This window comes from Polypterus senegalus, chromosome 7 (assembly GCF_016835505.1).
Source record: "Polypterus senegalus isolate Bchr_013 chromosome 7, ASM1683550v1, whole genome shotgun sequence".
NCBI lineage: Eukaryota > Metazoa > Chordata > Cladistia > Polypteriformes > Polypteridae > Polypterus > Polypterus senegalus.
In genome coordinates, this window is record NC_053160.1 from 128,680,047 (window position 1) to 128,697,759 (window position 17,713).

Genomic DNA, 17,713 nt, shown 5'->3' on the forward strand with positions numbered 1-17,713 from the left:
TTTGCCTTATTTGTAACATTGCTTCTTTTTTGTGTTTTGTTGGTTGGTTTGCATTGCTGTTTTGTTATGTTATGCACATTGCACCGCTGGTGGTCCTGATGCTGTCGATTGCCTGGGAAGTGTCTTCACAAATCACAGCATGTGACATCATCAGTATGCCAGTTTAAATACTGGCACAAAGCTCAATTTGTTCTTCATATTTGTAAAAACAAACAAACAAAAAAAAAACTACCCTTGCGTTTTGTGTTATTCTTCTTTAGTTTGATTCACAGGTTTCGATTTTGTTTTTGACTTTGAGTTTGCTTAATATTTTGGCCTTGGCTACTGATCTCTTTGCCCTGCTGGTTTTGACATTAATTTTGTTTTCCGACCTGCCTTCATTTCGTAGTCCTGAAAACTTTCCTCCTTTCAGTAGTTTGGCTCAGCCATAACATTAAAAGTGAATTGTGTTTTACATTAACTTATACACAAATCCATATCATTTACAGAGTGCACATATAGATGGCCCATGCAATGAATTAATATTAATGTTTATTTTATATATTAAAAAGCATACACAGCATACTAAAGTATATCCCCCACCTCTTTGAGCCAGGAGGCCAGGAATTAAATTGGGAGATTTTGAGAATGTAATTACATGTAAAAAGCAATGGAATATAAATCTATGTTTACAATATCACACCACAGTGTGAGTCAGAGAAATGCTCATGTCTAGATGCTGCTAGGCTGGAAATTTTATAGCATAAAACACACAACCTTCTTGAGTTTTTTAGTTAAGTCTGTTACAGTCAAGTCAGTAAATGTTAGTACTTAGTGTATGAGACAAAGCATCAACAAACGTTGTATGTATTGCCATGACCATAGAAAGAACACACTGGCAAAGTGAATAAAGTTTGTTTACTATTATTAACACAGCAGGTATCAATATAATATATATGTTTCGGTGCACAGTGTACATGTTTTATTATATACTGTATGTCAGTATATTGTGTATGAAACAAAATCTCCCTATGTAATGTTTGTGTTTCAGTGTAAAAGTGTATGTGTTTTACTATATAGAGTATTTTTTCAGTACGCAATGTAAGCATTTTGTAATTTGTTGTATGCACTGTGAGGAATGAAAAAGCAATAATATTGAGAACTATGTATGCAGTCAACGCAGGCAATTGCATTTTTATTATCCTAGACAGAGGTGTAAATATTACGCTGTTAACCTGAGATTTTTGATGGCAGTTTAAGTTATAATATGTCAAATATGAGCTTGAGTCTCTGGTTCCCCCTTGATGTTATGTTCGTACATAGGATTTGCTTATGTTGTATAATGGGTGGATCAACACTGTATATAGCACAGGTGTCAAACTCCAGGCCTGGAGGGCTGCAGTGGGGACAGGTTTTCTTTCTAACCCTTTTTCTAATCAGTGTCCAGTTTTCAATGCTAATTAACTTCTTTTCCCTCTATTTTAATAGCCCTGATTTTAAGTTTTAAGTCCTCTGCATTGATTCTTTTCTTCATTAAATGACAGCCAAACAGAAATGAGACATGAAACGAGCCAACAGATGACCTGCTAAATTGGGGCTTCAAACTCCAACCAGTTCCTTAATGAGAAACTGATTCTTGCTGTTAATTAATCCCGTTATTCAATTCCATGGCTTGTTGCTGCTCTCTTTCTGACACAGCAGACATTTCCAGAACTGTTGATATTCTGTTTTTTTCTAAGAACTCCTAAAATGTTTTTGTAACCTGAGGGATCAACCTTACTGAGACCTTCATCTTTATTTTCAGATTTTGTTTGATGGGTACAGGAGAGCTGGTCATGTCCTGCTTGTTTTATGTCTCATTGCTGTCCGGCTGCTAATTAAGAAAAAAACAACTAATGGGTCTGAGTCAAGCTAAGGCTAAAGAAGTTAATTAGCATCAAAAACTGGTTACTAATTAAGAAGATGGTTAGAATGAAAACCTGCAGCCAATGCGGCCCTCCGGGACTGGAGTTTGACACCCCTGGTATATAGTGTCCATTCCCCCTCTCTTCTGAGCTGAACTAGCACTGTCAGTCATTGCTTATTGTCTTGGGCGTGAGGAATCTAATTCTTCCTGTTCACATGTTCCATTTCTCTCTCACTTCCTGGCAAATGAACTTAGCTGTATAGTGCCACTTGAGTGTGAACCTACTACTTACTTCAGTTTCGGAGAACCTTCCTACTTTCACTTCAAAGGTGATCCTATATGTCATCCTGTCTCTTTTCCTCTGTTACAACTCCTCTTATTCATCTGTCAGTCCATGCTCATGGCTAGTGGCACTGTTGTGCTGGCAGCCACACTTATCTGAGCTAAGTGGAAAGATAGATAGGGTGCCTTAAACTAGCCCACTTCCTAAAGCATTATCATTAACAAATATTGACAAATTGAAAAATTTAGGGCAGCAAATTTTCTTTTTTCTATAATGTTAAACCAAATTTCAGTCAAAACATTTTTGAGATTATGGGATTTAAATTTTTGCTGTTGTATGTTTTTTAAACCCCTAAATACTGATATATTGAAATGTCCTTTCTTAGTGGATACCTACTGCCCTGGATATACACTCCTGCCAAATTTCAGCATTTTAACTAAACAGGAAATAGTGTATTTGTAGGTAAGTGAGTGAGTTAATGAGTCAGTCAACTTTACATTTTATATACAGTACATATATAAAACTGTCCCTTAATCAACTGGTACAAGTGTCAATGGTCCGGAATTGTTTGCCAGAAGAGGAGAGTAAACAAGGTGAATGGCTGATATCTTTAGTAATACTTCTTAAGGCAGTGAGTATATGAAGGCAGCTGAATGCTAGTTCTGGTAATATTCTCAAGCTTTACAGTCTTGAGCTGAGTGAGAGCGGGTGAAAAGATGTAATGTACTCAGTGAAGATAAACTCCACTTTGTACCTGTAGAAGTTCCTGAAAGCTGATGGAGAAATGCAAACAGATGTCTGAAGAAGGAAATGTATTGCACCCAAATCAGGTCATCAGTGATAGTTGTCCCAAAAAAATTCAAGCTGTTCACACCTCAATAGCTTCCCCTGTGATATAGACACAAGTGAGGTCTGACTTTTTCTTTTTGAAGTCTGTAATCAGCTTTTTGGTTTAGCTGATGTTAAAGTTGATTATTGTCTTAGCACCACTGAATTATAAGCAGAGCTCTTCTCTGTAATCTGTCTCATCATCACTGGTTAACATGTGTATGATGATGGTGTTGCCAAATCATGGAGATTGAAATAACTACCTCAATGTCAGCCTGTAGGAAGAAGAGCTGGATTCGAAATAGATAGATTCTGTTCAGACCATACTTTCTCACTCACAATTTGACCAGACATCCATTAATTTTATTTAATTTCTAAAAGCTTTAGATAGTGTTCAAAGACATCCATCCATCCATTTTCCAACCCGCTGAATCTTAACACGGGGTCACGGGGGTCTGCTGGAGCCAATCCCAGCCAACGCAGGGCACAAGGCAGGAACTAATCCTGGGCAGGGTGCCAACCCACCGCAGGACACACACAACCAGCATGTCTTTGGACTGTGGGAGGAAACCGGAGCACCCGGAGGAAACCCACGCAGACACGGGGAGAACATGCAAACTCCACGCAGGGAGGACCCGGGAAGCGAACCCGGGTGTCCTAACTGCGAGGCAGCAGCGCTACCACTGTGCCACTGTGCCGCTGTTCAAAGATAGTTGTTCTGAAAAATATTACGTTTCTATGGAATTTCTCAGCAGTTTGTAGCCATGTTCAAGGACATGTACAGCAACGAAAAGGTTACCATTAAAATGAAAGATTCACCTTCCAGCTACTTTAATGATATAACCAAGGATGTTTTATAATTCTCCTCCTGTTTGTTCTGATATTCAATTTTGTCATGCAAAAGGCTATAGATTTAACTCTACAGTGTATGTGAAAAATTCACTGACAATCTACCCTACTATTCAAATTAAAGGAAGCTTTAAAACGACTGATTCCCTACCTGTAGAAACAGATTAGAGGGTTGGGCTGAAAGTCAGTTTAGTGAAAATAAAGTTATTATAAATTGGTACAGATACAAGAGCAATTAAGGTTAAAGTTGGTGAAACACCTATTGGAATCATTTCATATATTGTGGTAGTGTGCTAACATATGATTTAAATGTATAAAAAGATATCAAATCTGGAACTGACAAATCATCAGTAGTATTTTGGAAAACAACATAAATATAGAGCTCAAAATGTTTTAGCTCAGAAACCAGATTACATCTTTAAAGCCCAGTAGTTTTACCAGAGGTGCTTGTATGACAGAGAAACTTGGGAAAACTACAGTACGAGTGGCAAGCACATTGAACGTTTCCATCAGAGATGTCTCTGACGTATCCTCAAGATAATATGCTTCAGTCTTGTCACTAATGAGGAAGTGCTTAAAGAGCTAAAGATCTAAAACATGAAAACTGCAAGACTGTCATTATAATATTCTCAGGCACCCTGGACAATATCATGCATATGCAGCCATGTGATTGGTTCCACCTAACTGTCAAAAAGAAAGATTAAAAAAAGACAATGCAAAGAATATTCCAAAAAGACTTGAAAACCATGGATATGAAATAGAAAGCAGTTGAGGAAACAGCTGCCAATCAAAGCAGATGGAATATGTTGGCTAAGGGAAAGAAGAAAGACTGGTTGATATGTTTAGGACAACATACAGTATTTATAAATGTTAATACAAGAAAAAACACCCTATGCTGTATATGGAATATGCACAACTATTGTAATATGATAGCTTAATTTATTTACTAAACAAACAATAAAGTGGGCAGCCCAGTGACATCCTGGGTTCTTCCTTTGTAGAGTCTGCATGTTCTTCCCATGTCCGTATGGGTTTCTACTAGGTTCTCCAGTTTCTTCCTACTGTGCGGAGACTTGCAGATTAGGTGAATTGGCAATGCTAGATTGGCCTGTTTGTATGCATGGTGTGTTCACCTTGTGATGAACTAGTGTCCTTTCCAGGTTTTGTTCCTGTCTTGTGCCCTGTGCTAGCTGGTATAAGATACTGCAACTCCACAACCCTGGCCTGGATTAAGCTGATTAGATAGTGACTTGGCATGACAAACAATAAAGACCCAAAATAAAAATAAAATTACAAATAATGCACTTTACCCTTTGAGTATTGAGAAATTATCGCAAAAGAGCTGTTCAAACGTAAGAAAGTTATCTTTTATAGCATTGAACTGCAGAAAGGCTTATGCTAATGCTATGTGGACATGTTTATTTTGGTGTAAATTATGGGTTAATGTAATTATCAAACCACTTAAGGAGTAAATTGTAAGTGAAAAAAAGTAAGTGAAGGCATTCAAAAATCCTTTCCGCCAAAGTTGAGCTCATGTCTCCAGACTAGGACTTTAGTCTAGAAGATGTTGTGCTTTGTTAATGAACAGTTCTCATCAACAGTGCAGAAGTATAGTTGCCCTTTGTGAATATAAATAGTTAAACCATCAAGGAAAAAGGGACTAATAAGCCTATTTACCATTAGATTTTTGCTGTACTTTGATTGATTCTAATATGATTTTTACTTAAGAATATGATTTTATTCTCTGCTAGATAAGGGCTGTTTGAAATGCATTTTTACTGTAAAATAACATTTCCTAATAACTCATACATGTTGATTTTAATCTGTTTCCTACAAGTGTACCTTGTCTCCCTCAACATTCTTCCAGGTCCTAGTAAAGTTAGTTGTTTCTTTTAATTAAAATACACATAAATAAGGTAATTTTTAAGGTGGGCTGGCTATATAGCTAATGGCTTTAATAGTAGTAACATGGCTACTGTTATAAGTGACCTCATTAAACAGGGACTCTCTTACCACAAAACTAAGCACAATGGACCTGATCTAATTTTCTCATAATTTTGCAATAGAAGCAGAAAAGTGAAAAGAAATAGAAGCTTGTAAAATCATATTTTATTTTCTTTTAAACAACATTGTAGTTCAACAATATAGTGGTAATTCTTAGAATCCTATAGAATGTATACATTTAATCCTGTGTGTTTGCCATAAGGAATTTAGCTTTCACTTACAGAGCAGATTGTGTACAGAACAGATGTGCGGTTAAAATGGTTAAAAGTTTTCATGAGATGTGAACCTTGATTTCTTCAGGAACTCAACTTTAAAACTGTCAAACTGAAGACTGTAAAGAGTAACATTTTACAGTTTAAAAAGGTGCAGTAAAGATGGCCGCTTAACATTGTAGAACATCTGTTTTTGTTAAACAGTTGTCTTTTTTTATTGCTGCTGTTTTAAGGGGAGGATCAAACAGCAGAACACATCATATAATGCAAGACATTAAATTGTATAAAAAGACGTAGGAAACAAGAGGAATGTCTTTTTTTGCTTTCGAACCATTATTTGTAAATGTTATATAAATAACGAATGTGTTCTAGTTTGTTACATGGAGTTATACCTGCATATTTCGATTTTAAACTGAGTCTGGGTTCTTTTTTTCCTTCAATTTTATTAAACTAATCCAAATGGATAATTTGATTTCTGTCTCCATATGGGGTTTATTAATGCTATAATTAATCAAATAATGCATTTGGGAAAAAGAAAATTGTGCTCCCTATCATAACATTATCCATCCATCCATCCATTCTCTTCCGCTTATCCGAGGTCGGGTCGCGGGGGCAGCAGCTTAAGCAGAGAGGCCCAGACTTCCCTCTCCCGCCACTTCTTCCAGCTCTTCCGGAGAATCCCAAAGCGTTCCCAGGCCAGCCGGAGACATAGTCCCTCCAGCGTGTCCTGGGTCTTCCCCGGGCCTCCTCCCGGTTGGACGTGCCCGGAACACCTCACCAGGGAGGCGTCCAGGAGGCATCCTGATCAGATGCCCGAGCCACCTCATCTGACTCCTCTCGATGTGGAGGAGCAGCGGCTCTACTCTGAGCCCCTCCCGGATGACTGAGCTTCTCACCCTATCTTTAAGGGAAAGCCCAGACACCCTGCGGAGGAAACTCATTTCAGCCGCTTGTATTCGCGATCTCGTTCTTTCGGTCACTACCCATAGCTCATGACCATAGGTGAGGGTAGGAGGTAGATCGACTGGTAAATTGAGAGCTTTGCCTTACGGCTCAGCTCCTTTTCACCACGACAGACCGATGCAGAGCCCGCATCACTGCGGATGCCGCACCGATCCGCCTGTCGATCTCACGCTCCATTCTTCCCTCACTCGTGAACAAGACCCCGAGATACTTGAACTCCTCCACTTGGGGCAGGATCTCTCCCCCAACCCTGAGAGGGCACTCCACCCTTTTCCGGCTGAGGACCATGCTCTCGGATTTGGAGGTGCTGATTCTCATCCCAGCCGCTTCACACTCAGCTGCGAACCGATCCAGAGAGAGCTGAAGATCACGGCCTGATGAAGCAAACAGGACAACATCATCTGCAAAAGCAGTGACCCAATCCTGAGTCCACCAAACCGACCCCTTCAACACCCTGGCTGCGCTTAGAAATTCTGTCCATAAAAGTTATGAACAGAATCGGTGACAAAGGGCAGCCCTGGCGGAGTCCAACTCTCACTGGAAACGGGCTCGACTTACTGCCGGCAATGCGGACCAAGCTCTGACACCGGTTGTACAGAGACCGAACAGCTCTTATCAGGGGTCCGTACCCCATACTCCCGAGCACCCCCACAGGATTCCCGAGGGACACGGTCGAATGCCTTTTCCAAGTCCACAAAACACATGTAGACCGGTCGGGCAAACTCCCATGCACCCTCCAGGACTCTGCTAAGGGTGAAGAGCTGGTCCACTGTTCCGCGACCAGGACTAAAACCACACTGTTCCTCCTGAATCCGAGGTTCACTATCCGACGGACCCTCCTCTCCAGAACCCCGAATAGACTTTTCCAGGGAGGCTGAGGAGTGTGATCCCTCTATAGTTGGAACACACCCTCCGTCCCCTTTTAAAGAGGGGACCACCACCCCGGTCTGCCAATCCAGAGGCACTGTCCCGATGTCCATGCGATGTTGCAGAGACGTGTCAACCAAGACAGTCCTACAACATCCAGAGCCTTAAGGAACTCCGGCGATCTCATCCACCCCGGGCCCTGCCACCAAGGAGTTTTTGACCACCTCGGTGACTTCAGTCCCAGAGATGGGAGAGCCCACCTCAGAGTCCCCAGGCTCTGCTTCCTCATTGGAAGGCATGTTAGTGGGATTGAGGAGGTCTTCGAAGTACTCCTCCCACCGACCCACAACGTCCCGAGTTGAGGTCAGCAGCGCACCATCCCCACTATATACGGTGTTGACACTGCACTGCTTCCCTCCTGAGACGCCGGACGGTGGACCAGAATCTCCTCGAAGCCGTCCGAGTCGCTCTCCATGGCCTCTCCAAACTCCTCCCATGCCCGAAGTTTTGCCTCAGCAACAACCGAAGCGCGTCCGCTTGGCCTGCCGGTACCTATCAGCTGCCTCCAGAGACCCACAGGACAAAAAGTCCTATAGGACTCCTTCTTCAGCTTGACGGCATCCCTCACCGCCGTGTCCACCAACGGGTTCGGGATTGCCGCCACGACAGGCACCCACCACCTTGCGCCACAGCTCCGTCAGCCGCCTCAACAATAGAGGCACGGAACATGGCCCATTCGACTCAATGTCCCCACCTCCCTCGGGGCGGGTTGAAGTTCTGCCGGAGGTGGGAGTTGAAGCTACTTCTGACAGGGGACTCTGCCAGCCGCTCCCAGCAGACCCTCACAACACGCTTGGGCCTACCAGGTCTGACCGCATCTTCCCCACCATCGGCCAACTCACCACCAGGTGGTGATCAGTTGACAGCTCGCCCCTCTCTTCACCCGAGTGTCCAAGACATATGGCCGCAAGTCCGGCGACACGACCACAAAGTCGATCATCGACCTGAGGCCTAGGGTGTCCTGGTGCCAAGTGCACATATGAACACCCTTATGCTTGAACGTGGTGTTCGTTATGGACAATCCGTGACGAGCACAGAAGTCCAATAACAAAACACCGCCGGGTTCAGATCGGGGCCATTCCTCCGAATCACGCCCTTCCAGGTCTCACTGTCATTGCCCACGTGAGCATTGAAGTCTCCCAGCAAAACGAGGGAATCCCCAGAAGGTATGCCCTCTAGCAACCCTCCAGAGACTCCAAAAGGGTGGATACTCCAAACTGCTGTTCGGCGATACGCACAAACAACAGTCAGGACCCTTCCCCACCCGGCGGAGGGAGGCCACCCTCTCGCCCACCGGGTAAACCCCAATGCACAGGCTCCAGTCGGGGCAATAAGTATGCCCACACCTGCTCGGCGCCTCTCACCGGGGGCAACTCCAGAGTGGTAGAGAGTCCAGCCCCTCTCAAGGAGATTGGTTCCAGAGTCCAAGCTGTGCGTCGAGGTGAGTCCACTATATCTAGCCGAACCTCTCACCTCGCGCACTAGCTCAGGCTCCTTCCCTTCAGAGAGGTGACATTCCACGCCCCAAGAGCCAGTTTCTGTAGCCGAGGATCAGACCGCCAAGGTCCCGCCTCGCCACCACCCAACTCACATTGCACCCAACCTCCTTGGCCCCTCCCATAGGTGGTGAGCCCATGGGGAGGAGGGCCCACGCTACCTCTTCGGCTGTGCCCGCCGAGCCCCATGGGTGCAGGCCCGCCACCAGGCGCCGCCATCGAGCCCCACCTCCAGGCCTGGCTCCAGAGGGGGCCCGTGACCAGCGTCGGCAAGGGAAAACGTTGTCCAAGTTTTATTTTCATTGGAGGTTTATTGAACCGCTCTTTGTCTCATCCCTCACCTAGGACCAGTTTGCCTTGGTGGTTCTACCAGGCATAAAGCCCCGGACAACATAGCTCCTAGGATCATTGGGACACGCAAACCCCTCCACCACGATAAGGTGACGGTTCAAGGAGGAGATCATAACATTAACTAACTTGAATTCTAAAATAACTTATCACGTGTAAAACTCCATGTTGTAACAGTTAAAGTTGATAAACTGCAACTGGTCTGTTTCATTAAAGTAAAATCTGATACTAATTAAATTTTAAAAAATATATAATTAATGACAAAATGGCACTGGCATTGGATTAGAATCTGATAAGACAATGTTTACTAGAAAAATTACCCTTCTGTTTCATTTGTTCTTTGTATATTATATTTTCCCAAATGATCATTAAATTTGCTTAATTATATTGATGTAAAAACACTGTATATTTGATATGCTGAAACTCATAGTGTTGCCACCTGACAGATTTTGGCTTCCATGCCCTAAATTGTGAGTTCCATTTCCATTAATATGGCATATTTTCACATCTTCATTAAAACTGCATCTTTTTACCACATGCATAGGAGGTTTTTCAAAGTACAACACATTTATTTACTTTAGAAAGATCTGATTAACAAACAAAATGTATATTTACATTAAACAGCATACATTGTATCAGAGTCTTCATGCCACCAATTAAGCCCACTACAAGTACTGTGTCTTGAATTTAATCTAATTATATGAGGAAACTTGTGTTTTGAATTGGAATACTTGCTTAATTAATGCCTTGATTCTTTGCAACCTGTACTAAGACTGCATGCAGGATTAATCAAAATATAATATTTAACAATATATGCATTTTATTCTCATATCTTTTGTATATGAGACACAGACTTTTGATATCTAGCCTGTCTATATACTAAATGAAAATCAAACCCAATGTAATGTTCACACAAAAGAGGTGTCTTATTATATTATATCAGCTGCTACTTTAGAGAGCAAACTGATTTGTACCTCCACTTGCTATTCAGAATGGTTTTATGTTTGAAAAGAATTTAATTAGAAAGAGCTTTATTTGCTACTATATGGATTATTCACAATAAAGTTCTCTGAGTAAAATACGGTGAGCTAATATCTTGCCTAAATATATGTATGAATGTGAAGTTTTCATAGTAAGTAGATTTTAGATCAATAAGTAATAAATCAATTAAAATCAGAGCTTGATTTTTAAAAATAAAAATGATGACAGCCTTCCAAGTTTCCTGTACTAGCTACTCTATTTCTATAGCCAATGAGACCCTCCAGGCTTGGAGTTCAGACATTCATAACAAAGACTTGGAATCAAAGGGGAAAATGAGAACAACAAAGTGTTCTGAATTGTGCAACCATAATTTCACCTTATGAAGTAGAATGGTATATTGTCTCATAAACATATCTAGAAAGAAAATGAAATAATTACCGGTACTTAAAAAGTTTCAATGAGAGCAAACCATTTATTATCCAAACTAATTTCATATAGAGACGTTTCTAACTATTTTTAGGACATAATTCCATACATACAATTTTCTGCTATGTACAGTATGTGTGTTTATTGAACATTTCTTCATGATGTGTTTTTTTTTTTTTTGCCTCATCCAGTTTATGCATATTTTATTTGTGAACTGTATGATCTGCTAACTTGAACTGCTTGTTCTGCATCCCTTACATGTTTATGAATAGGATGCAATTGGTGTTAAAAAGGAACAAAGTGCTTATGGGGGCATATCATTCTTCATTTTAATTCACCCCAGCCTTTCAGGTATATCTTGCTACATAAGCATACACAAAAATATTAATCCATTTTTGTGGGTTTTATGTTATTTATGCACTTTTACGTTTTTCAGCATAACACCTGTGGCCTTGAAACTGCAATTACCCTATATTCGGGTGACTGCTAGACTCTCATCATTTGAAGATTTTTTTTCCTCTATTTTTCACTGTTTCCCTTTCTTTCTGTTTTAAAAACTCAATGTTATTTGCCTATAGGCAGTTTGCAGGTCCATGGCATTTCCCATAGATGTTGCTACATGTTTCTTTACATTGCTAAATTCATGCAAGTACAAGCTTGCCGTTTACAATGAACGGACTGACTGTTTGGTAAGCAACAAAATAAGATAAGAAGGATTTTATACCATAATGATGAGTAAACTGCCAGATGATGAACTGGGCTTCCTCCCAAACACAATTTTATTGGCTTTTATATCGCCTTTAAGATATATAGAGAACAAATTTTCCATGTGTCTTGCTTTCTCTTTGTTATCAGATTTAAGTACATTGTTTTGGAAAAACAATACTTACAATTACTTACTGTTTTTTTAAAGCTGTCAGACACAAAGCACATGGCACTGTATGGAAGAGACACTGTTTAGGACTGCTGATTAAGAGTGGGGTACATCAATAACAGGGAGAGAATGATGTTTCATACCCAGTACCTCTTCCAGTTCCATGGTCTATCTATCTATTTTGAGCAAGTGTTTAGAAGGACATTTGGGTGTAAGGGACTAAGAATGCCTTCATTGCATGTAAAGATAGGGCTTATTCCAAAATTCTTTATAATGTATTTTGTAAAGCAAAACTTTATACATTGTCCTGTTAAGGATATGTTGTTACTGTGTTAGATTATCAGGCCATGGCCAGATTTATGCATGGGCTAACCTTGTTTGCTGACCATGTCCCTACAGCCTCCAGGGGCTCAAAATAATTGCTTGAAGTGGAACCAAGTTACTGGTGGTACTCTGTTTATGGCAATACACCAATATTCAATCAAATAGTTAGGATAATACTCCATGTGCTGGGATTGGCTCCAGCAGACCCCTGTGATGCTGTAGTTAGGATATAGCGGGTTGGATAATGGATGGATGGATGGATTTCTGAAGAGGTGCTGATACTCACTATTATGCTAAGAAAAGGTCCCAGTACATTGAAATATAGATCATCACAGTATAATGCCAGTCAATCGAAATGCAAGGTGGGGTGGTGTGGATTAGTTCCCTGTGAAAGTTTCTGAAGAGGTGCCAGTACTCACTTGTATGCTAAGAAAAGGTGCCAATCAGTTGAAGTATAGATTGTTGAGAAACAAAGATGGTCAATTAAAAGTGTAGGTGGGGATATTGTGTTAAGATTTCCGAAGAGGTGCTGGAAACATGCTGAAATCGGAAGAGGTACCAATTCTACATTTACTGTATATACTAGTGAATATCAGTCCACTTGAAGCACTGCCCAAAATTAATCACAATACTGTGTTCTGTGATGGTACTGATATCAGATGGGGATGACATCAGTGCTAAGTCAGTTATAGTATTATCTGGCACTCCATCATTCAAATAAATAGCTCTAGTGCCAACAACAGGTAAGCATATAAAAATAGAAAGTTTGCTACAGATCTGCGATGTAAACCTAATACGGCTACAGCTAACCATTCTTATAAGGACAGAAAGATATCTGAAAGAGTGATGAAATGAGTTTAAATTAGTTATGTCAGTGTGGGTAAGCACTACAAGGTGCTACACTAGTGTCAGAAGCAGGAACAGGATAAGAACTACAGTCCAATTTTGGAAAGTATAGCAGAGACGTTAATGGATTTGCTGGGCTGTTTTGAGGGGTTAATGGGGGAGTTTCAAGGCTGAGACACACAAGACTGTTGCCTCTACAGCTTCACAACATTGGAAATGCTTCTCTGTCTGCTAAGGTCCATTGACCTGAGTACATGGCTGCCACCAGGGCTTTGTTAATGAGCATGACTTGGATCAGCCCTAGAGAACTGGATAAAGTGTGACAGGTCACAGTGCCACTATCGCCACATGAGGAGTATAAAGCAAGTTGGTGCCAAGACTGCATAGACAAAGCATGAGGCAAATTGTAGTGGCATTGCAGGGCAGCCATCGACCAGAGATGAGAGACATAGAACAATGGTTGCATAGTCAGTTTATTAAGAAAGACATCCAAGGGACCACTACATATGCAGCTCCACACAAGAAGATTTGCCAGCCTACGAGTAATGGTCAAATCACTGCACAGAAGTGCAGTGTCAACAATCCTCCTGCACTGCATGATAGCACAACACTTGATTCCTCTTGCTCAACATCCCAGCTGTGCAATCTTGTAGCAGCACTACCTGAAAAGTATTTAAATTACCAGCCTCCTCGGGATCACTGTACCACTAATCAGTTTTGGTTGTTCACTCTGGGGCTGCTCGAAGAAATGTGATGAGGGTTTAAACAGGAAGTTGTAAGAAGTAGAGAGGAGATCAGGATAATCGTGTGTGTTTGTGTGTTACTACTGTACATCACTTTCACTGATGCAGCAAACCAATCAAATGGATTGCAATTACCATAACTTCAAGGAGTAGTCTTTCCTTGATTGTGTTCTGTGTGCTGCGCCTGCTTGTTCATGTAGTTTCCTCTGGTTTGGAAGTTGTTAGGCCATTGCATTTACAATAGGAGAAACTTTATATTTCTTTCTGGAATCTGTTCACTGGGGGACATTTCTTTCATCACTATCATCTGCATGCTGGTTCTGGACCGTGTTAAAGACTGTGTGTGTTAGTATTTACCATTAAGTGCATATCGTCTTCTGGGGTTCACTACAGTATATCTTTATTATTGCCATCGGGGTTTATTTGGGTGGGTTCTATGTAACACGTTATTTGTTGTATTTATTTTTTCAATTATCATATTTATCAGGAGTTTAATAATAGATTTGTAATAAATCAGATGGGTATGAAATAAATTATGTTTCTTGTTTAAGGTTTGTATTACAAGGCTAAAAATTTAAAATGCCTTTATTTTCTATTGTGCATCTTAAAATATTGTTAGCTGTACTGCAAAGAGACAGTTTTTCAAATTGCATTGAAGAGCTAAGTTTTTACAGAAACTTTGTCATGAAACAAGTAAGGGGGCACAAATTGTTTTAATTGTTTTATACTTTTTAATAGTGGGACAAGCTCTGTTGCTGAGGTGTAGTGGCACGCAAGTGTTGGCTTTTGGTGGTGTTAATTAATGATTGCCAGTTGGTATCTACACAATAGTCAGCAGGCACCAGCAGAGTGTAAAAGGGTGCATAATACAGAGTGGATTAGTGCAGAAAGGAGATTGAGGAGAAAAAAACGAAAGCAATTTCCAGTTTGGGAGAAGTAAACTGGGGAGGACAAGTTGGGTAGTACCATACTGCTGATGAGTTTTGGGGAGCAGGATGGAGGATCTGGAGGAGTTCTGAGAGATGTTTGTGCTCTCATCAGTTGATGAAGCTCTAAGGTGGTACTGGTGAGAGGGTGAGAGATACCACAGGAGCAGGCAGAAGGATGGAGCCCCAATTTAGCAGCATCCGATATATGGCACAGTGCCCTTGGAGTTGCGGTGCCAATGGAGGTTGAGTGGTAGCTCTGAGGCTAGGGATCTGCACTGGCAATCGGAAGGTTGCCGGTTCGAATCCCGTAAATGCCAAAAATGACTCTGCTCTGTTGAGCCCTTAACCTGCAATTGCTGAGCGCTTTGAGTAGTGAGAAAGGCGCCATATAAATGCAAAGAATTACAGTGGAACCTCGGTTTACGAGTAACTTGGTTTACGAGTGTTTTGCAAGATGAGCCAAAATTTGTAATAAATTTTGACTTGATAAACGAGCGATGTCTTGCAATACGAGTAGTATGGATACACTTTGTCTGCTGAGTGTCATGTGATCACAACTGAGCTGATGGTTCTTCTCTCTCACACACGTCTCTCTCTCTCTCTCTCTCCTTATCTCTCTCGCTCACGCGCAGCGCGTCTCTCTCTCTCTCTCTCTCCTTATCTCTCTCGCTCGCCCGCGTCTCTCTCTCATTATCTCACTCGCTCGTCTCTCTCTCTCTCTCTCTCTCTCTCTCTCTCTCGGGCAATCATCTCCTATTCTCCGTCTGAGTCTGTGTGCCTCACTCATATAGTCAACATTTGTACGAGCGTATACTGTTTACTACAGCATTGTGACTGAATGTGTGTGTGCGCGCGTGCGTGCACGTGTGTGCTGTGAAGTATGAGTCACCATCTTGCTCCCCAAAACACGATGCTGAGTCTCAGTACTTTAACACCAGCTTTATTCAGCTTGAAACAGCAACAGCGCTGTTATTTATTGTAGCGGGATCTTTATAATGTTCCTTGTATGACACATTGACGGCAGGCGCTTATAGCATGTCTGCAATCTTTTGGATGCGCTTATATGGCGAACTGCTACAGCGCTGGGAGACTGTGATTGCTTTGGGACGCTCTTCCGGATGTCGTCCCGTTGGGTGGAATCCCACATGAGTTTAGAAACTCACACCAGCCATGATTCTTTTTAAAGGTAAAGTGCAGGTTAATTTGTATTATGCATTTTACTTTATATTTTGTATTAATCATTTTTATATGAATAGTTTTGGGTTGTGGAACGAATCATCTGAGTTTCCATTATTTCTTATGGGGAAATTCGCTTTGATATACGAGTGCTTTGGATTGCGAGCACGTTTTCGGAACGAATTATGCTCGCAAACCGAGGTTCCACTGTATTAATATTATTAGTTCTGGTTTGCAGGTATCAGTTAAAGTGGTGGATTCAATGGATATGGCAGGCTGTGTCCGTGGGACACACATGAGTCTTGACAAGGATGGAGGAATAGAAAAAAGGAACATTTGTAATTTTACCTTTTCTATTATGATTTTAACATATTTACTTGATTTGGATTTTAAATACCATGGTACACTTTATTGGCTTTTTGATGGCATTACTTTACAGATTTATTTATTTAATTTTGTTTTTTAATTGAACTGTTTGCATATTTATAAATGCTCTTTAATTTGAATAAACTGTTACTACTTTTAAGAAGTTCATCTCATGCTTGTTTGCTCCTTCACTCTGGTACATTCTCAGTTCTGACTGTATATGTTCTTGGAAGAAGGCAGTGCTAAGGTTGCAGAGCACACGGGGCATTACAGTGTGATCAGGCATTAACCACTCATATTATTAATAATTATATAATTGGTTGTATTAATTGACACAATCTTTGTTATTCCCAACATTATTCAACGACATTGCTGTCAAAAGTTGTGAACCTCTTCTTATTTTCAATAGTATTATTTTAACTGTTGGTAATATTCAGTAACAAAGTAGAAATTAATATTTGAGACACCGACAGGAGCAGGCCATGGGTGAGAAATTCAGGGTAATTGGATTGATTTTGCAGTGCTATATGAATATATGGCAAAGTGAGGTCCACGACCCAGATGAGATGGGTGTCTTTACCTGTTGGTCGATGACTCTGTGAGCTGCAAGATCCAAATAGGATAAGCTGGAGAGGCATCTGTTTTAAATGAAGTTACCAGGACTTGTGGTTCTAAACGTGTTTCCTGCACTGTGTTCTTTTTAACATTGTTTTTAATGGATTTTCTATTTTTTGGATTTTAGCCTCTACAGACACTTTCTTTTATTGGGTTATTTATTTTTTTAGAACTCTGTACTTCACTTTAGGGCACTGTTTTATTTGTTTGTTTTTAATAAAAGCTCTGAACAGTCATCCCTTTGCTAGGTGTGTTAGTCCTCATCTGCTCAGCTCATCCCGGTCATGATTATCGACAATGTTGGGTGCAAGAGGCTCTCAAAATGGAAGAGGGAGCATAGGGCCGATGAGCATTGTCTCAGAATAATGTTTAATATTAATATTTACTGAATGGGGATCATCTGTTAATCATTAGAAAAACTCAGTAATGCTTTTTTCTTTATGGTTTCACATTATTCAAAATCAGTTATGCTATGATAATTCAGTTGTGTTTGCAATTAATTTTTTATTATGATCACACCATTCATCTGTCCATGCTTAATTTTGTGGTTCCTAGTGTCCTAACATGACTAGATTTTACATCTTATGACTTACTCTAATCAAAATGGTTTCTTCTTGTGAGATAAATAAATGTTACCT

At 40.8% G+C, this 17,713-nt stretch overlaps 1 protein-coding gene across 4 annotated transcripts in view; it reads left to right on the forward strand.

The window, feature by feature from the left end:
• xrcc4 (X-ray repair complementing defective repair in Chinese hamster cells 4) overlaps nucleotides 1–17,713 on the forward strand; it is a 442,595-nt gene that overhangs the window by 139,722 nt on the left and 285,160 nt on the right. The window lies entirely within an intron of this gene.